Source organism: Sycon ciliatum, chromosome 6 (assembly GCF_964019385.1).
Source record: "Sycon ciliatum chromosome 6, ocSycCili1.1, whole genome shotgun sequence".
Classification (NCBI taxonomy): Eukaryota; Metazoa; Porifera; class Calcarea; order Leucosolenida; family Sycettidae; genus Sycon; species Sycon ciliatum.
The window spans coordinates 18298039-18315775 of NC_088648.1; the positions used below are offsets into that span (position 1 = coordinate 18298039).

General features: G+C 45.9%; 2 long non-coding RNA genes across 4 annotated transcripts; both read right to left on the reverse strand.

Moving 5' to 3' along the window:
* Positions 1-3020: 3020 nt before the first annotated feature.
* On the reverse strand, positions 3021-9775 carry LOC135819547 (uncharacterized). Of its 2 annotated transcripts, XR_010553936.1 has the most exons (7): positions 9395-9775; positions 7384-7541; positions 7019-7075; positions 6415-6490; positions 5792-5955; positions 5394-5447; positions 3021-3836 (listed from the first exon to the last, which is right to left on the reverse strand). It is a non-coding gene; the product is annotated as an uncharacterized LOC135819547 (long non-coding RNA). The 2 variants fall into 2 exon arrangements; XR_010553935.1 differs by lacking the exon at positions 7019-7075 and having other exon boundaries at positions 3023-3836.
* An 821-nt stretch (positions 9776-10596) lies between these two features.
* LOC135819548 (uncharacterized) lies at positions 10597-17598 on the reverse strand. Of its 2 annotated transcripts, XR_010553938.1 has the most exons (7): positions 16970-17598; positions 14959-15116; positions 14594-14650; positions 13990-14065; positions 13367-13530; positions 12969-13022; positions 10597-11411 (listed from the first exon to the last, which is right to left on the reverse strand). It is a non-coding gene; the product is annotated as an uncharacterized LOC135819548 (long non-coding RNA). The 2 variants fall into 2 exon arrangements; XR_010553937.1 differs by lacking the exon at positions 14594-14650 and having other exon boundaries at positions 10599-11411.
* Between the last annotated feature and the right edge of the window lie 139 nt (positions 17599-17737).

A 17737-nucleotide genomic window follows, 5' to 3' on the forward strand; every position in this document is an offset into this window, starting at 1 on the left:
TGGCTGGGCTCGGAACGGAGATCAGGCGGGAGCTGGTTCCACAGGACTGCGCCGATGAACTGCATGGTCGCTCGACCCGCAGGACCGGGCCAAAATGGTACTCGAACGAGGTGATGTGCTGCTCCCCGAGTGCGGTCACCAGTAACTCTCACGAAGAAACTGGTGAAGAGGGAGCTAGCTCGGGAGAACAGACAACGACGGACAAAGATGAGGAGCTTAATGTTAAACATGTCCTCCAGGGTGGTGAGGCGGAGCTGTTCAAAGATCGGGCTCGTGCGCGACCACGGTGGCAGACCGAAGAAGCCGCAGATGGTCCCAACGAACCGGGGCTCTACCAACCGTGGATGGTTGTACCAACCGTGGATGGTTATACCAACCGTGGATGGTTGTACCAACCGTGGATGGTTGTACCAACCGTGGATGGTTATACCAACCGTGGATGGTTATACCAACCGTGGATGGTTATACCAACCGTGGATGGTTGTACCAACCGTGGATGGTTATACCAACCGTGGATGGTTATACCAACCGTGGATGGTTGTACCAACCGTGGATGGTTATACCAACCGTGGATGGTTGTACCAACCGTGGATGGTTGTACCAACCGTGGATGGTTGTAACCACCGTGGATGGTTATACCAATCGTGGATGGTTGTACCAACCGTGGATGGTTGTACTACTTCAGCACTTGTACTGTTTCCGAACACGGACGTGTCCTCGTTTCATGCCGTCAAACCAACAATGGCAACATGGCAACAACATACTGTAATGTCATTACCATGATTACTCATTAGTACATCTCAGTACGAGCGTAGGTCTATGAGTCGTGGATCTACACAGTAGTACTGTACACGTAACAGTACCAGGCACTAGTAGTAGATCTACTAGTACAGGTGGAATCCTGATAATTCGAATATGGCTTAATTCGAACATACCGCTTAATTGGAAGTTTTTCCAGGACCGATTTCTGTCCATACGATTCCCACATAAAAATTCTGATAATTCGAACCTCGAACCTGACATGTCCGATTAATTCGAAGTTCCACGGAAGTTACATAGAAAATGTGTGGGATTTGTGCTGATAATTCGAAGTTTAGATAATAGCAAAGTGTAATTCGAAGTTCACTGTACACTGTACTGGTCAGTTCAGTTTGCATAAGCATGCTGTGCTGGTCAGTTCAGTATCCGTGAAATCTTTATCTACGGTCCATAGCGCAACTCTGCTTGACCATGGGAGCATTTTGACATACATAATTACAGTCAGACCTCGCTTAACCGCACACATCCGTTTTCCACAAAAATGTCCGGATAGGCGAGGGAACCGGATAACCGAACACCAGTTATGTAGGATGCATTGCGTATGCTGTAGATCTGTAACCAGCTATTTTCTTCCGGATAGCGAGGGATCCGGATAAAAGAGGACCGGATAAGCGAGGTCTGACTGTATTGTGTTGTGGGGTCATGTTTGGATAATTAGAATGTCCGGATAATTAGGAGTTTTTCCTGGAATTTCGAGGTTCGAATTATCAGGATTCCACCTGTAGTAGTACAGTAAGTATCGTTTATAAAGTGACCGGATATAATGATATACCGGTTATAGTGATAGAACACGTCAAAATCAAAATCAAATCTGAAAAAATACAGCTAAAATATCACTATATACACTATTATCGGCTATACTGATATATCGCTTATTGTGATGGCCTTCAGGAAGCAAACCATATCAAATGTACAGGAAAATATCGCATGATCAAGAGTGATCTTTCTGCATGCTCTTGTCCGTTTCTGGCTGTGTTGCCTCTCACGATGATGTTGCCAACTCACGTACACAGCCACTCATGTCTATTTCTGGCTCTACGCAACTCGTTGGACACCGAGTAGATCTACGATCTACGTGAGCACGGATCCAGCTCAGGCTTTTTTTGGAGAACACGCTGAAGAAGCAGCCATGCCACATGATGTATCGAAGTTCTAGTACATGTACAGTCTGTACTCGTACTGCAGTGCCATGCACTGCTCTGTGTCATGCACCGGTACACAGTCCGCGGAGCATGCATGCACTTTCAGCATGCTTTTTCCAGCGTGTACGCATCATTAAATGATGCGTACACGCGAATTTTCATGTGCAGTCATGTGCCATGTGTCGGTCAAACATGCAAATCGGCTATAGTGATGCACCGGATATAGTGATACATTTTCGAAAATCAAAGGGGCACGTTATATCCGATATTTACTGTAGTAGATCGTACAACCGGTAGTAGCAAGGAGGGGGCTAATCTTCTCGCAGAAAAGGGGGAAAAGGGGAGAAAAAGGGGGAAAAAGAGGGGGAAAAGAAGAGCGGGAAATTGAAAAAGAGGGGGTAAAGAATGGCGGGAAAAGGAAAAAGAGGGGGAAAAGGATGGCGGGAAGCATCCACCGTTTGAATGTGCATACATCTAAAGTGAGGCTTTTTCCAGGCTCTGCACGAGTACACGTCCACCACGGCCTCTCGCAGCCTCCTCCTCTTCCTCTCCCCCCCCCCCCCCCCCCCCATCACACACAATGTGCCGATTATCCTAATATCAACTATCCAAATGATTAATTATCCAAAATAATTGCTTCCATTTAATTGAGGGGTAGAAGATGAGTTTCAAGTTGTTGATTTTCGTCGCTCAGGGCACCATTGAAGCGATTCACAAGATGTATTACAACAGGTTTGAGTCAAAATGTGTAATAATAGTGTCATTAATTTAGAGGAGCTTGAGTGCACCTAGTTCCTATTGCACTGCTGAAGAGAATGAAAATGATGAAAACATGCTGGAATATGCATGATTTAGATTGATGTGTGACTACTCTCTTATCCGAACATTCTTCTCATCTGAACCCTCTGGAGACAGCCTGCGTCCCGAGGGGTGGGGATAATCGGCACTCTCCTGTACATCTAATTCTATTCTTAAATTATATACATATTGTAGAGCTCTTTCTGCTGCCGGGAATGAGAAAACACATCCCAGGTAAGGATACGCCCCTCAAGGAAACACAGCTGGTGGATTGCAACAGTCAGGGGCGTCGCACACGGTACAGTCACTACAGTATTGACCGTACCACTTTTTGCCCCAGATACCCCGTGAATCAACAAAATACACTGATCTGGGATCTAAATTTCCAAAATGTTCGGCTTAGCCACCACTCCCACACGAGTAAATTGTACTTCAGATGGCTGACCGTACCACACTAAAATACCTTCCGACGCCCCTGACAGTGGTATGAAACTCATACACAATCAATTAGAAAATAAACCTTTGTTGGTGAAACAAAGTTGGGCGAGAGTATGATGTTCAAGTAAAACAATACTAAAGTGCCGTAACGTGAAGAAAGGAACGTAGCGCACAAGTTAATGAAGATAAATTCACATACAGAACACAATATGCTCAGATGTGGAAATTTAAGTCAAGATGAGCAGAATATACACACATGCAAACACATACACACACAAGCGTGTGCACACAAACGCAAACACACACACACACACATACGCGCACACACACACACACACACACACACACACACACACACACACACACACACACACACACACTGTTGGTTGCTATAATGCGATGGCCTAGACAGAGGAAACAAAGTTTACACAAACAAATTCCTACTCTTTCTCTTTCTTTGTCTTCTTCTTCTTCTTCCTCATATTCGATTCAAGGCAGGCTCTTCTATTTTTTTGCTTCGGCCAACCTCGTTTTGGGATCTGACCCACTTTATTGGGGCAGTACAGGTACCCTGAACCTGAGAGTGTCCTTCTGATGTCATCGCTCTCCTACATTTTCTGCACGTCTATATTATTCTTTCTACGAGGACAGCAGAAGGACAGAAACAAAGACATCCACACCATTTTTAAGACTGCATCTTCCAAAGAACACATCAAAAAGCAAATTCTACACGCCAAGCATCAGTTCACGCCGTAACAAATCTCCACGCTATGAAAAATTCCATCGAATGCCTGGTGGGAGATGCTTTTAAAAGGCTTGCATACACTTTTCACAAAAGACACCGGATTCGTACAAGAATATGTCAACTTCTAATCAAGGACTGTAATAAGTTCTGCCTTAAATATTAAAGGGGAAGTCTGCTGAATTTTTTAAATTTCAGGACACGTAGATTCGGGGCGCTGAGTTGAATGTTCTTTTCCAAGGAGGCTGCGGTCCATGGTTCGTCAGATACGCCAAATCGAACATGAGCGAACGTGAGCACGCAGTCTACCTGATCCAGGTGATAAGGTCACAGTGTGCAGCCAGGTAGCCACACCATCTATTTGTGTGCAAAATGGCCAATATTCGAAACGCGTTCGATTTGAGAACCATCTGTTGCAGCTTCTCCGGACCAAGAGCATTCGACTCACTGTTACAAGCCCTACGTACCCTGTGATTTTCAGCTCGGCAAAATTTGAGGATATCCCGTTTTAGCCGTTTCCGATTTGGACTTTTTACATCCGCTGGCTTCTGCGTGCATGCCATAGTCAACAAACATACGGAACACTACACTACAGTACTGCCGGGCGCCGAAGAACGGGGTCAGGGTTCTAGCCTAGCCCGTTCTCATTTTTAGCGAACACAGCAGTTTCGTTCTTATTCGATGGTACAGTCTTACATGCACATTTATGCGTCTGAGTGTACATCATATTCATATTGTACATTACGTTTCTACCTAGACCGTTCTTAAAAAATGGCGAAATTATAGCCTGGCCGTTCATCGGCGGTCCGTTCTTCGGCGCCCGGCAGTACTGTAGTAGTAGTAGTAGTAGTAGTAGCAGTAGTAGTAGCAGTAGTAGTAGCACATGACTAGACCCGCACTGCTGTGCTAGCGCTACGCGGGTCGTGTGGTAGATCTAAATGTACAAGAGACTAGTCAATACACGGACGTGTCATGTACTGCACCCGGTATGTAGTTAGAGAAGGTGTGCTCCTCCGGGCCGGTGATTGTGCTTTGAGAAAGAAATATTTTAGTTTTCCGCTTGGAATAGTCCAGCCTCATTTATGCTACAATGATGAGTCCACAACCGTGACAAGCGACAAAACCGCGAACAGCTCCCGGACCTAAAACGTTCAGATCCCGAAGTGTTGTGAGCCTTGAATCGAAGAGTCGTGTCCGTGGTTCCAAGAACCTGCATTGTATATCCAATCGAGCAGCGTCTGAGCTATGTTTGCACCAAAAATCGTGAAATTTTCCACTGTATCATGGAAATGCCACACCCTGCAGTCCCGCTGTTACCATATTTTACCGGTATAAGTCGACTTATTGAATTGAATTCAGTGCAAACAGGAATTTCGGATAATTGACCGTTTGGACAGTTGACATTCGGATAATCGACATTCTACTGTAATCCTAGTGCATGCAATGAAACATACTTGACTGTTGGGAGTCTTGCTGCGCCAGTGCAACTTGGCAGTTAATGCTAGAAGCTGCAGTGAACAACATCACAAATAGAAAATATAGAAAAGCAAATACAACTGAGCTTTGATACTGGAAATTACAGATCTGTTGCCCGCATCCACATGTCCATATTCTACATGTGCGATTGATCCTGCAAGATCGTCACTGCCCGTCTAATTGAGGATGGCACCCCGAATAGAACGGGCCGCTTCTAAACCAATCAAAGACCCAGGTTGTTATACTCCAGCAACCGGGCAAAGACCTGTCACCCATCCATGACCCATCAGCCCACCTCCTTATGCTCACATTTTGGTGTAGTAGTTGAGCACCTGTCCTTCCTTCATCAAGTGGATATCCTAAGCATGTGACTTACCGCTGGTATATCTCTGCACTTCCATCTTGACTGGTTGTCAAGTCCCTTTCCGGAGAGGTAGAGTGGATGGTAGGGTCAGTGCAGTCCTGGCCACGCCATGAGAAAGAAGACATTTTCCCATCAGGAGAAGGCCAACATCCTCCCTCTGGGTAGTGCCTTGATACCTGCAGTGCAGTGCAGTAACATTAAACTGCAATTGAAATTGTCTCCATGCCATTGTTAAGCCCAGTTCACATTCGACGGGGCGCAACGGGACGCGACATAAGGATCAACGGGAAACGACGGGACGGTCACCCCGTCACGGACTGTGCCTTATGACTCGCACCATTCGCTGTTGAACATCGCAAAGACTGGAGCATGTCGTGTCGTACGAATTGTACAAGATTTTACAGCTCACCCCAGCTGTCAGAGGCCCTTACGTCCCGCACCGTCAGCGTTGCGTCAAAAGAGAACTAGGCTTTAGAAAGATTACGTGTTGGTATGTGCTCCTACTTACACACAAATATACAAAAGGTATATAAAGAGAAAGCATGATCCACCCCATCATTGACACCAACAGCCCGGCACAAGAGCAGCAGCACCTGCATTCTATTAACCCAAAGTTCATCTGCGAATATACTCACAGAGTCGTCTCCTTTACTGTGCCCGACCTTGGAAGAAAACAACACAGCAACGTAGTGTTGGTGTCGGTGAGGGCTTCTACGTTCACATGAACATACAGAAAAGCACAATATATTTCCAAACAGACGCCAACTAGTATAACCAAACAGCAACGACAACACCACAAAGACCTAACAGTCTCTTGAGCACAAAGTGTCTGGGATAAAAAAAAGAGCAGAAGTTCACCATTGACACTGGTATTATAAAACTTTCTACAACTGCTGCAGAGGCAGCAGCAGGGTTCTAGTGCCCGGACCCAAAGCTCATCTGAGAATTTTCGCCATTGATACAAAGCAACGACCATGGTAGCAGCAGAGAGTAACAGCAGCAGCCGTTTGAGCAGCAGTATCAGCAGTCTCCAGCTTCAAGGGAGTGACCTAGCAAATTTTACAGTAACGTGAAAGGTGCAACTGCACTCTTTCCGGCACCAAATATGCCCTGCTGTCCCCCGCTGCAAAATAGAGGACAACTCTCAACTGTCGCCAACACCTTGGCCCAGAGGGAGTCTTTCCTTGGACGTTCTCCCCGGCCAAAGAAGGTCAAAACCCAAGTGGTGTAATCATGTACCTGCTTCTCCTATCGAGACACTGGCAAGGCTTGTATAGGCATGATAAATTGATAATACTGTATGCATATAACAAAGGCAAACACACAAACTCACGTCCATGCACATGTGCACGGACGGTATCGTTGGCGTACACACACACACACACACACACGCGCATGCACAGGACAAAGGCATGTGCAAAGGAGCATGCTCACAAAAGCACAGGACTGGCACACGACTGATCTACGGATGTATCACGACATTGAAGGGACGGAGCTTGCAGCAAGCCTTCACCCTCTGGAGATTCCTGAAATACATAAATACATGTCAGCAGTAAATAGTAGCAGCATAAACATTTCCACGGGGACTGTGCAGCTTCACTAACCTTAACTTCAGTCTCCCCAGAATGCAGCAATCAGACAACGGCTACGAAGAGGTGCAGGAAATTTGAACAACTGTTTCAAAAGCAGTCCTCCAAGCCTTCTGCACCAACAGGTGATTCAGTTCGTGCTCTTATACCATCCTGGCAGGTAGAGACATTTTCTAATAACACGGAGAGCACAATCATCAATGTGGGCAAATCCTCAAGAGAGAGTGCACCCTAACTTACACTACAAATCATTTACTGGACACTACTGGACAGAGCGTCCAGTCCATTCAGTCCAGGGGAGAAGAGGCAAAGGCATAGGGCTCCTGAGAAGATAAAAGGGCAACACATTATCAGTACTACATTAATTTTATTATTGGGGGCAGACGTCTTCTCTGTAAAATATGAGGACGAAAGGCACATCAGTACTCACATCCCTGCTCATATCACTGCTCATCCCTGTCCTCTACGAGGGCAATGCATTTAGGGCTGAAACAAGTATACAGATAACTCGCAAACCGATCGTTTTAAGAGCGCAATCGATAATCGTTAGTGTTCAAAGCGAATGCAAACGATTTTTTATGCATGCATACCAGTGGCAGTATTCTAGCCCTTGCACTCCATCCAATTGTGGATACGAGTGCAATCGTGTACTTTCAAGCGCAGTAATATTGATGCGTGGCTATGAAAGAGATCGGGAGTCAAGACGGTATCTTTTCGATTGATTCGTTGCGGAAGTTGGTGATAAGAGCTTCAAGCCAAAGGGTGACGACAAGCCTGATTCTTCGTTCTAGAAACAACAACATGAACTCCTCTAGTTCATATTGATAAAGCCTAGTTCAAATTCGACGGGACGCGGCGTAAGGATCGATGGGAAGCGACAGGACGGTCTGACGGCGTCCAATGTGAACACCAGGAACGGGAACGCAACCATACTACCGTACGGATCGGGAAGCGACGGGAAGTGTTGGATCAGTTCAACTTTTCATACCGTAGACGGGCATAGACGGAGACGCAAGCGTACAAAACGGCTGCATTTTGAGTGAGAACAGGAGGCGGCGTCGTGCGCCATCCACTCCCGATTCGTACTGGGAAATTTTTAGGATTTCGAACACTGCGCTTCCCATGATAACTCGCAGAATGGCTAACACGACTTGAGTTGAATTTTAGCAAGATAAGATCTCATGTCACTTATGGTATTTAGGGATAGTTTAGGAGAATGACAGATGAACTGTTTTATCATTTCCTAGGGCTACTATTCGAATGGCACAACTTTCAGGGCTACTTTTTTGTCTCCATGAAAAACTGGTATTGTGAATTTGATTTCGCTTCATTCAAGGAGAAATAATTGAAAAGAAGTCCCGAAAAACAAGAAATTAGGTCCGAAAGTCACCCCGTCACGGACTGTGCCTTATGACTCGCGCCGTTCGCTGGAGAACATCGCAACGACCGCAGCATGTCGTGTCGTACGAATCGTAAAAGATTTTACAGCTCACCCCAGCCGTCCCGACAGGCCCTTACGTCCTGTACCGTCAGTGTTACGTCGAATGTGAACTAGGCTTTAAACCAGTCAGATGTCTACAGGAGTCGACACAATTGCCTGAAATGTTTACAGAATATCAAACACTGAGCGGTAGCCTGGGTATATGTAGAGTGTTTGACTGGTGGCCACAGCGAATGTAGCAAAGGCATCATGGAATTTCTTCATAGTCTTGTGTTCGAGGTGCACGACTACAGCCGGAAAGAATCTATAATTCAGTATGAACCAACAATTATAATTGATCTCAATGTCTCAGTACTCATACTCCTTGTCAGTTTTGTGCTAGATTGTGCACGTCTGACTATTCGAAATCTGGTTTAGTTGGTGGACTCGATTGCATAACTTGTGCCCACATTTTTCTATGTTACAATGATATTCATCTCTAAAGAGATTGGTTGATCGCTTGGAGTTATTGAATGATCGTTTCAGCCCTAATTTATTTTCACCCTGGCCACAGCACTAGGCGAAATTCTCTGACACGGCCTTTACCTGCATCCACTGCTCTTTCGCATCACGACGAAGGACATGCAGGGGTTCTCTCTGAGCAGAGGAAAGTAGCCATCGCCACCACCACCATCACCATTCACCGACAATACTAGAGAGACTATTTTCCCCGTCGTGGGTACTTCCAATAAAGTAATTCCACTTACATAGGTACCGTCAGCGGCGCCACCATGTTCCCAACAGTGTATTCCTATTGTGGGTACTTCCACGGGCAATAAATTCGGCTCGTGCTGTCACTCGCAAGCCATCAAATTCCTATACCTCCCTTGCGCGAATTGCCTCTGCAAACAAAATTATTTCAATGATTGGATTAATTCAGTTCTTTTCGCTCGTGCACGTCACGCCGGGTGCACTGCGCGCGGCCCATCTCCGCCCGTACATTGTTTCATCTTGTTTCATTCGCGGCCCATCTACGCCCGTACTTCGAGTAAGGAGGGGGCTAATCTTCTCGCAGAAAAGGGGGAAAAGGGGAGAAAAAGGGGGAAAAAGAGGGGGAAAAGAAGAGCGGGAAATTGAAAAAGAGGGGGTAAAGAATGGCGGGAAAAGGAAAAAGAGGGGGAAAAGGATGGCGGGAAGCATCCACCGTTTGAATGTGCATACATCTAAAGTGAGGCTTTTTCCAGGCTCTGCACGAGTACACGTCCACCACGGCCTCTCGCAGCCTCCTCCTCTTCCTCTCCCCCCCCCCCCCCCCCCCATCACACACAATGTGCCGATTATCCTAATATCAACTATCCAAATGATTAATTATCCAAAATAATTGCTTCCATTTAATTGAGGGGTAGAAGATGAGTTTCAAGTTGTTGATTTTCGTCGCTCAGGGCACCATTGAAGCGATTCACAAGATGTATTACAACAGGTTTGAGTCAAAATGTGTAATAATAGTGTCATTAATTTAGAGGAGCTTGAGTGCACCTAGTTCCTATTGCACTGCTGAAGAGAATGAAAATGATGAAAACATGCTGGAATATGCATGATTTAGATTGATGTGTGACTACTCTCTTATCCGAACATTCTTCTCATCTGAACCCTCTGGAGACAGCCTGCGTCCCGAGGGGTGGGGATAATCGGCACTCTCCTGTACATCTAATTCTATTCTTAAATTATATACATATTGTAGAGCTCTTTCTGCTGCCGGGAATGAGAAAACACATCCCAGGTAAGGATACGCCCCTCAAGGAAACACAGCTGGTGGATTGCAACAGTCAGGGGCGTCGCACACGGTACAGTCACTACAGTATTGACCGTACCACTTTTTGCCCCAGATACCCCGTGAATCAACAAAATACACTGATCTGGGATCTAAATTTCCAAAATGTTCGGCTTAGCCACCACTCCCACACGAGTAAATTGTACTTCAGATGGCTGACCGTACCACACTAAAATACCTTCCGACGCCCCTGACAGTGGTATGAAACTCATACACAATCAATTAGAAAATAAACCTTTGTTGGTGAAACAAAGTTGGGCGAGAGTATGATGTTCAAGTAAAACAATACTAAAGTGCCGTAACGTGAAGAAAGGAACGTAGCGCACAAGTTAATGAAGATAAATTCACATACAGAACACAATATGCTCAGATGTGGAAATTTAAGTCAAGATGAGCAGAATATACGCACATGCAAACACATACACACACAAGCGTGTGCACACAAACGCAAACACACACACACACACATACGCGCACACACACACACACACACACACACACACACACACACACACACACACACACACACACACTGTTGGTTGCTATAATGCGATGGCCTAGACAGAGGAAACAAAGTTTACACAAACAAATTCCTACTCTTTCTCTTTCTTTGTCTTCTTCTTCTTCTTCCTCATATTCGATTCAAGGCAGGCTCTTCTATTTTTTTGCTTCGGCCAACCTCGTTTTGGGATCTGACCCACTTTATTGGGGCAGTACAGGTACCCTGAACCTGAGAGTGTCCTTCTGATGTCATCGCTCTCCTACATTTTCTGCACGTCTATATTATTCTTTCTACGAGGACAGCAGAAGGACAGAAACAAAGACATCCACACCATTTTTAAGACTGCATCTTCCAAAGAACACATCAAAAAGCAAATTCTACACGCCAAGCATCAGTTCACGCCGTAACAAATCTCCACGCTATGAAAAATTCCATCGAATGCCTGGTGGGAGATGCTTTTAAAAGGCTTGCATACACTTTTCACAAAAGACACCGGATTCGTACAAGAATATGTCAACTTCTAATCAAGGACTGTAATAAGTTCTGCCTTAAATATTAAAGGGGAAGTCTGCTGAATTTTTTAAATTTCAGGACACGTAGATTCGGGGCGCTGAGTTGAATGTTCTTTTCCAAGGAGGCTGCGGTCCATGGTTCGTCAGATACGCCAAATCGAACATGAGCGAACGTGAGCACGCAGTCTACCTGATCCAGGTGATAAGGTCACAGTGTGCAGCCAGGTAGCCACACCATCTATTTGTGTGCAAAATGGCCAATATTCGAAACGCGTTCGATTTGAGAACCATCTGTTGCAGCTTCTCCGGACCAAGAGCATTCGACTCACTGTTACAAGCCCTACGTACCCTGTGATTTTCAGCTCGGCAAAATTTGAGGATATCCCGTTTTAGCCGTTTCCGATTTGGACTTTTTACATCCGCTGGCTTCTGCGTGCATGCCATAGTCAACAAACATACGGAACACTACACTACAGTACTGCCGGGCGCCGAAGAACGGGGTCAGGGTTCTAGCCTAGCCCGTTCTCATTTTTAGCGAACACAGCAGTTTCGTTCTTATTCGATGGTACAGTCTTACATGCACATTTATGCGTCTGAGTGTACATCATATTCATATTGTACATTACGTTTCTACCTAGACCGTTCTTAAAAAATGGCGAAATTATAGCCTGGCCGTTCATCGGCGGTCCGTTCTTCGGCGCCCGGCAGTACTGTAGTAGTAGTAGTAGTAGTAGTAGCAGTAGTAGTAGCAGTAGTAGTAGCACATGACTAGACCCGCACTGCTGTGCTAGCGCTACGCGGGTCGTGTGGTAGATCTAAATGTACAAGAGACTAGTCAATACACGGACGTGTCATGTACTGCACCCGGTATGTAGTTAGAGAAGGTGTGCTCCTCCGGGCCGGTGATTGTGCTTTGAGAAAGAAATATTTTAGTTTTCCGCTTGGAATAGTCCAGCCTCATTTATGCTACAATGATGAGTCCACAACCGTGACAAGCGACAAAACCGCGAACAGCTCCCGGACCTAAAACGTTCAGATCCCGAAGTGTTGTGAGCCTTGAATCGAAGAGTCGTGTCCGTGGTTCCAAGAACCTGCATTGTATATCCAATCGAGCAGCGTCTGAGCTATGTTTGCACCAAAAATCGTGAAATTTTCCACTGTATCATGGAAATGCCACACCCTGCAGTCCCGCTGTTACCATATTTTACCGGTATAAGTCGACTTATTGAATTGAATTCAGTGCAAACAGGAATTTCGGATAATTGACCGTTTGGACAGTTGACATTCGGATAATCGACATTCTACTGTAATCCTAGTGCATGCAATGAAACATACTTGACTGTTGGGAGTCTTGCTGCGCCAGTGCAACTTGGCAGTTAATGCTAGAAGCTGCAGTGAACAACATCACAAATAGAAAATATAGAAAAGCAAATACAACTGAGCTTTGATACTGGAAATTACAGATCTGTTGCCCGCATCCACATGTCCATATTCTACATGTGCGATTGATCCTGCAAGATCGTCACTGCCCGTCTAATTGAGGATGGCACCCCGAATAGAACGGGCCGCTTCTAAACCAATCAAAGACCCAGGTTGTTATACTCCAGCAACCGGGCAAAGACCTGTCACCCATCCATGACCCATCAGCCCACCTCCTTATGCTCACATTTTGGTGTAGTAGTTGAGCACCTGTCCTTCCTTCATCAAGTGGATATCCTAAGCATGTGACTTACCGCTGGTATATCTCTGCACTTCCATCTTGACTGGTTGTCAAGTCCCTTTCCGGAGAGGTAGAGTGGATGGTAGGGTCAGTGCAGTCCTGGCCACGCCATGAGAAAGAAGACATTTTCCCATCAGGAGAAGGCCAACATCCTCCCTCTGGGTAGTGCCTTGATACCTGCAGTGCAGTGCAGTAACATTAAACTGCAATTGAAATTGTCTCCATGCCATTGTTAAGCCCAGTTCACATTCGACGGGGCGCAACGGGACGCGACATAAGGATCAACGGGAAACGACGGGACGGTCACCCCGTCACGGACTGTGCCTTATGACTCGCACCATTCGCTGTTGAACATCGCAAAGACTGGAGCATGTCGTGTCGTACGAATTGTACAAGATTTTACAGCTCACCCCAGCTGTCAGAGGCCCTTACGTCCCGCACCGTCAGCGTTGCGTCAAAAGAGAACTAGGCTTTAGAAAGATTACGTGTTGGTATGTGCTCCTACTTACACACAAATATACAAAAGGTATATAAAGAGAAAGCATGATCCACCCCATCATTGACACCAACAGCCCGGCACAAGAGCAGCAGCACCTGCATTCTATTAACCCAAAGTTCATCTGCGAATATACTCACAGAGTCGTCTCCTTTACTGTGCCCGACCTTGGAAGAAAACAACACAGCAACGTAGTGTTGGTGTCGGTGAGGGCTTCTACGTTCACATGAACATACAGAAAAGCACAATATATTTCCAAACAGACGCCAACTAGTATAACCAAACAGCAACGACAACACCACAAAGACCTAACAGTCTCTTGAGCACAAAGTGTCTGGGATAAAAAAAAGAGCAGAAGTTCACCATTGACACTGGTATTATAAAACTTTCTACAACTGCTGCAGAGGCAGCAGCAGGGTTCTAGTGCCCGGACCCAAAGCTCATCTGAGAATTTTCGCCATTGATACAAAGCAACGACCATGGTAGCAGCAGAGAGTAACAGCAGCAGCCGTTTGAGCAGCAGTATCAGCAGTCTCCAGCTTCAAGGGAGTGACCTAGCAAATTTTACAGTAACGTGAAAGGTGCAACTGCACTCTTTCCGGCACCAAATATGCCCTGCTGTCCCCCGCTGCAAAATAGAGGACAACTCTCAACTGTCGCCAACACCTTGGCCCAGAGGGAGTCTTTCCTTGGACGTTCTCCCCGGCCAAAGAAGGTCAAAACCCAAGTGGTGTAATCATGTACCTGCTTCTCCTATCGAGACACTGGCAAGGCTTGTATAGGCATGATAAATTGATAATACTGTATGCATATAACAAAGGCAAACACACAAACTCACGTCCATGCACATGTGCACGGACGGTATCGTTGGCGTACACACACACACACACACACACGCGCATGCACAGGACAAAGGCATGTGCAAAGGAGCATGCTCACAAAAGCACAGGACTGGCACACGACTGATCTACGGATGTATCACGACATTGAAGGGACGGAGCTTGCAGCAAGCCTTCACCCTCTGGAGATTCCTGAAATACATAAATACATGTCAGCAGTAAATAGTAGCAGCATAAACATTTCCACGGGGACTGTGCAGCTTCACTAACCTTAACTTCAGTCTCCCCAGAATGCAGCAATCAGACAACGGCTACGAAGAGGTGCAGGAAATTTGAACAACTGTTTCAAAAGCAGTCCTCCAAGCCTTCTGCACCAACAGGTGATTCAGTTCGTGCTCTTATACCATCCTGGCAGGTAGAGACATTTTCTAATAACACGGAGAGCACAATCATCAATGTGGGCAAATCCTCAAGAGAGAGTGCACCCTAACTTACACTACAAATCATTTACTGGACACTACTGGACAGAGCGTCCAGTCCATTCAGTCCAGGGGAGAAGAGGCAAAGGCATAGGGCTCCTGAGAAGATAAAAGGGCAACACATTATCAGTACTACATTAATTTTATTATTGGGGGCAGACGTCTTCTCTGTAAAATATGAGGACGAAAGGCACATCAGTACTCACATCCCTGCTCATATCACTGCTCATCCCTGTCCTCTACGAGGGCAATGCATTTAGGGCTGAAACAAGTATACAGATAACTCGCAAACCGATCGTTTTAAGAGCGCAATCGATAATCGTTAGTGTTCAAAGCGAATGCAAACGATTTTTTATGCATGCATACCAGTGGCAGTATTCTAGCCCTTGCACTCCATCCAATTGTGGATACGAGTGCAATCGTGTACTTTCAAGCGCAGTAATATTGATGCGTGGCTATGAAAGAGATCGGGAGTCAAGACGGTATCTTTTCGATTGATTCGTTGCGGAAGTTGGTGATAAGAGCTTCAAGCCAAAGGGTGACGACAAGCCTGATTCTTCGTTCTAGAAACAACAACATGAACTCCTCTAGTTCATATTGATAAAGCCTAGTTCAAATTCGACGGGACGCGGCGTAAGGATCGATGGGAAGCGACAGGACGGTCTGACGGCGTCCAATGTGAACACCAGGAACGGGAACGCAACCATACTACCGTACGGATCGGGAAGCGACGGGAAGTGTTGGATCAGTTCAACTTTTCATACCGTAGACGGGCATAGACGGAGACGCAAGCGTACAAAACGGCTGCATTTTGAGTGAGAACAGGAGGCGGCGTCGTGCGCCATCCACTCCCGATTCGTACTGGGAAATTTTTAGGATTTCGAACACTGCGCTTCCCATGATAACTCGCAGAATGGCTAACACGACTTGAGTTGAATTTTAGCAAGATAAGATCTCATGTCACTTATGGTATTTAGGGATAGTTTAGGAGAATGACAGATGAACTGTTTTATCATTTCCTAGGGCTACTATTCGAATGGCACAACTTTCAGGGCTACTTTTTTGTCTCCATGAAAAACTGGTATTGTGAATTTGATTTCGCTTCATTCAAGGAGAAATAATTGAAAAGAAGTCCCGAAAAACAAGAAATTAGGTCCGAAAGTCACCCCGTCACGGACTGTGCCTTATGACTCGCGCCGTTCGCTGGAGAACATCGCAACGACCGCAGCATGTCGTGTCGTACGAATCGTAAAAGATTTTACAGCTCACCCCAGCCGTCCCGACAGGCCCTTACGTCCTGTACCGTCAGTGTTACGTCGAATGTGAACTAGGCTTTAAACCAGTCAGATGTCTACAGGAGTCGACACAATTGCCTGAAATGTTTACAGAATATCAAACACTGAGCGGTAGCCTGGGTATATGTAGAGTGTTTGACTGGTGGCCACAGCGAATGTAGCAAAGGCATCATGGAATTTCTTCATAGTCTTGTGTTCGAGGTGCACGACTACAGCCGGAAAGAATCTATAATTCAGTATGAACCAACAATTATAATTGATCTCAATGTCTCAGTACTCATACTCCTTGTCAGTTTTGTGCTAGATTGTGCACGTCTGACTATTCGAAATCTGGTTTAGTTGGTGGACTCGATTGCATAACTTGTGCCCACATTTTTCTATGTTACAATGATATTCATCTCTAAAGAGATTGGTTGATCGCTTGGAGTTATTGAATGATCGTTTCAGCCCTAATTTATTTTCACCCTGGCCACAGCACTAGGCGAAATTCTCTGACACGGCCTTTACCTGCATCCACTGCTCTTTCGCATCACGACGAAGGACATGCAGGGGTTCTCTCTGAGCAGAGGAAAGTAGCCATCGCCACCACCACCATCACCATTCACCGACAATACTAGAGAGACTATTTTCCCCGTCGTGGGTACTTCCAATAAAGTAATTCCACTTACATAGGTACCGTCAGCGGCGCCACCATGTTCCCAACAGTGTATTCCTATTGTGGGTACTTCCACGGGCAATAAATTCGGCTCGTGCTGTCACTCGCAAGCCATCAAATTCCTATACCTCCCTTGCGCGAATTGCCTCTGCAAACAAAATTATTTCAATGATTGGATTAATTCAGTTCTTTTCGCTCGTGCACGTCACGCCGGGTGCACTGCGCGCGGCCCATCTCCGCCCGTACATTGTTTCATCTTGTTTCATTCGCGGCCCATCTACGCCCGTACTTCGAGTTTCATTTGGTTTCATCTTGTTTCATCTTGTTTCATCTTGTTTCATTTTGTTTCATTTCGTTTCATCTCGGCCCCATCTGCGCCCGTACATTGGCGTTTCATCTTGTTTCATCTTGTTTCATCTCGTTTCATCTCGTTTCATCTTGTTTCATCTGTTTCATCTGGGGGGAAGACGGGCCCGTCAACCTTGCGATGCCAGTCACTAGCCCATGGCATGGGCCATGGCCCAGTAGTACTAGTAGTACAGACTCAGGCCATGCATGGATCCAGATTTCAAAAACCTTCTTTTTCGGGACTTTTAAAGTTTTATCGTCCGGTAACACTT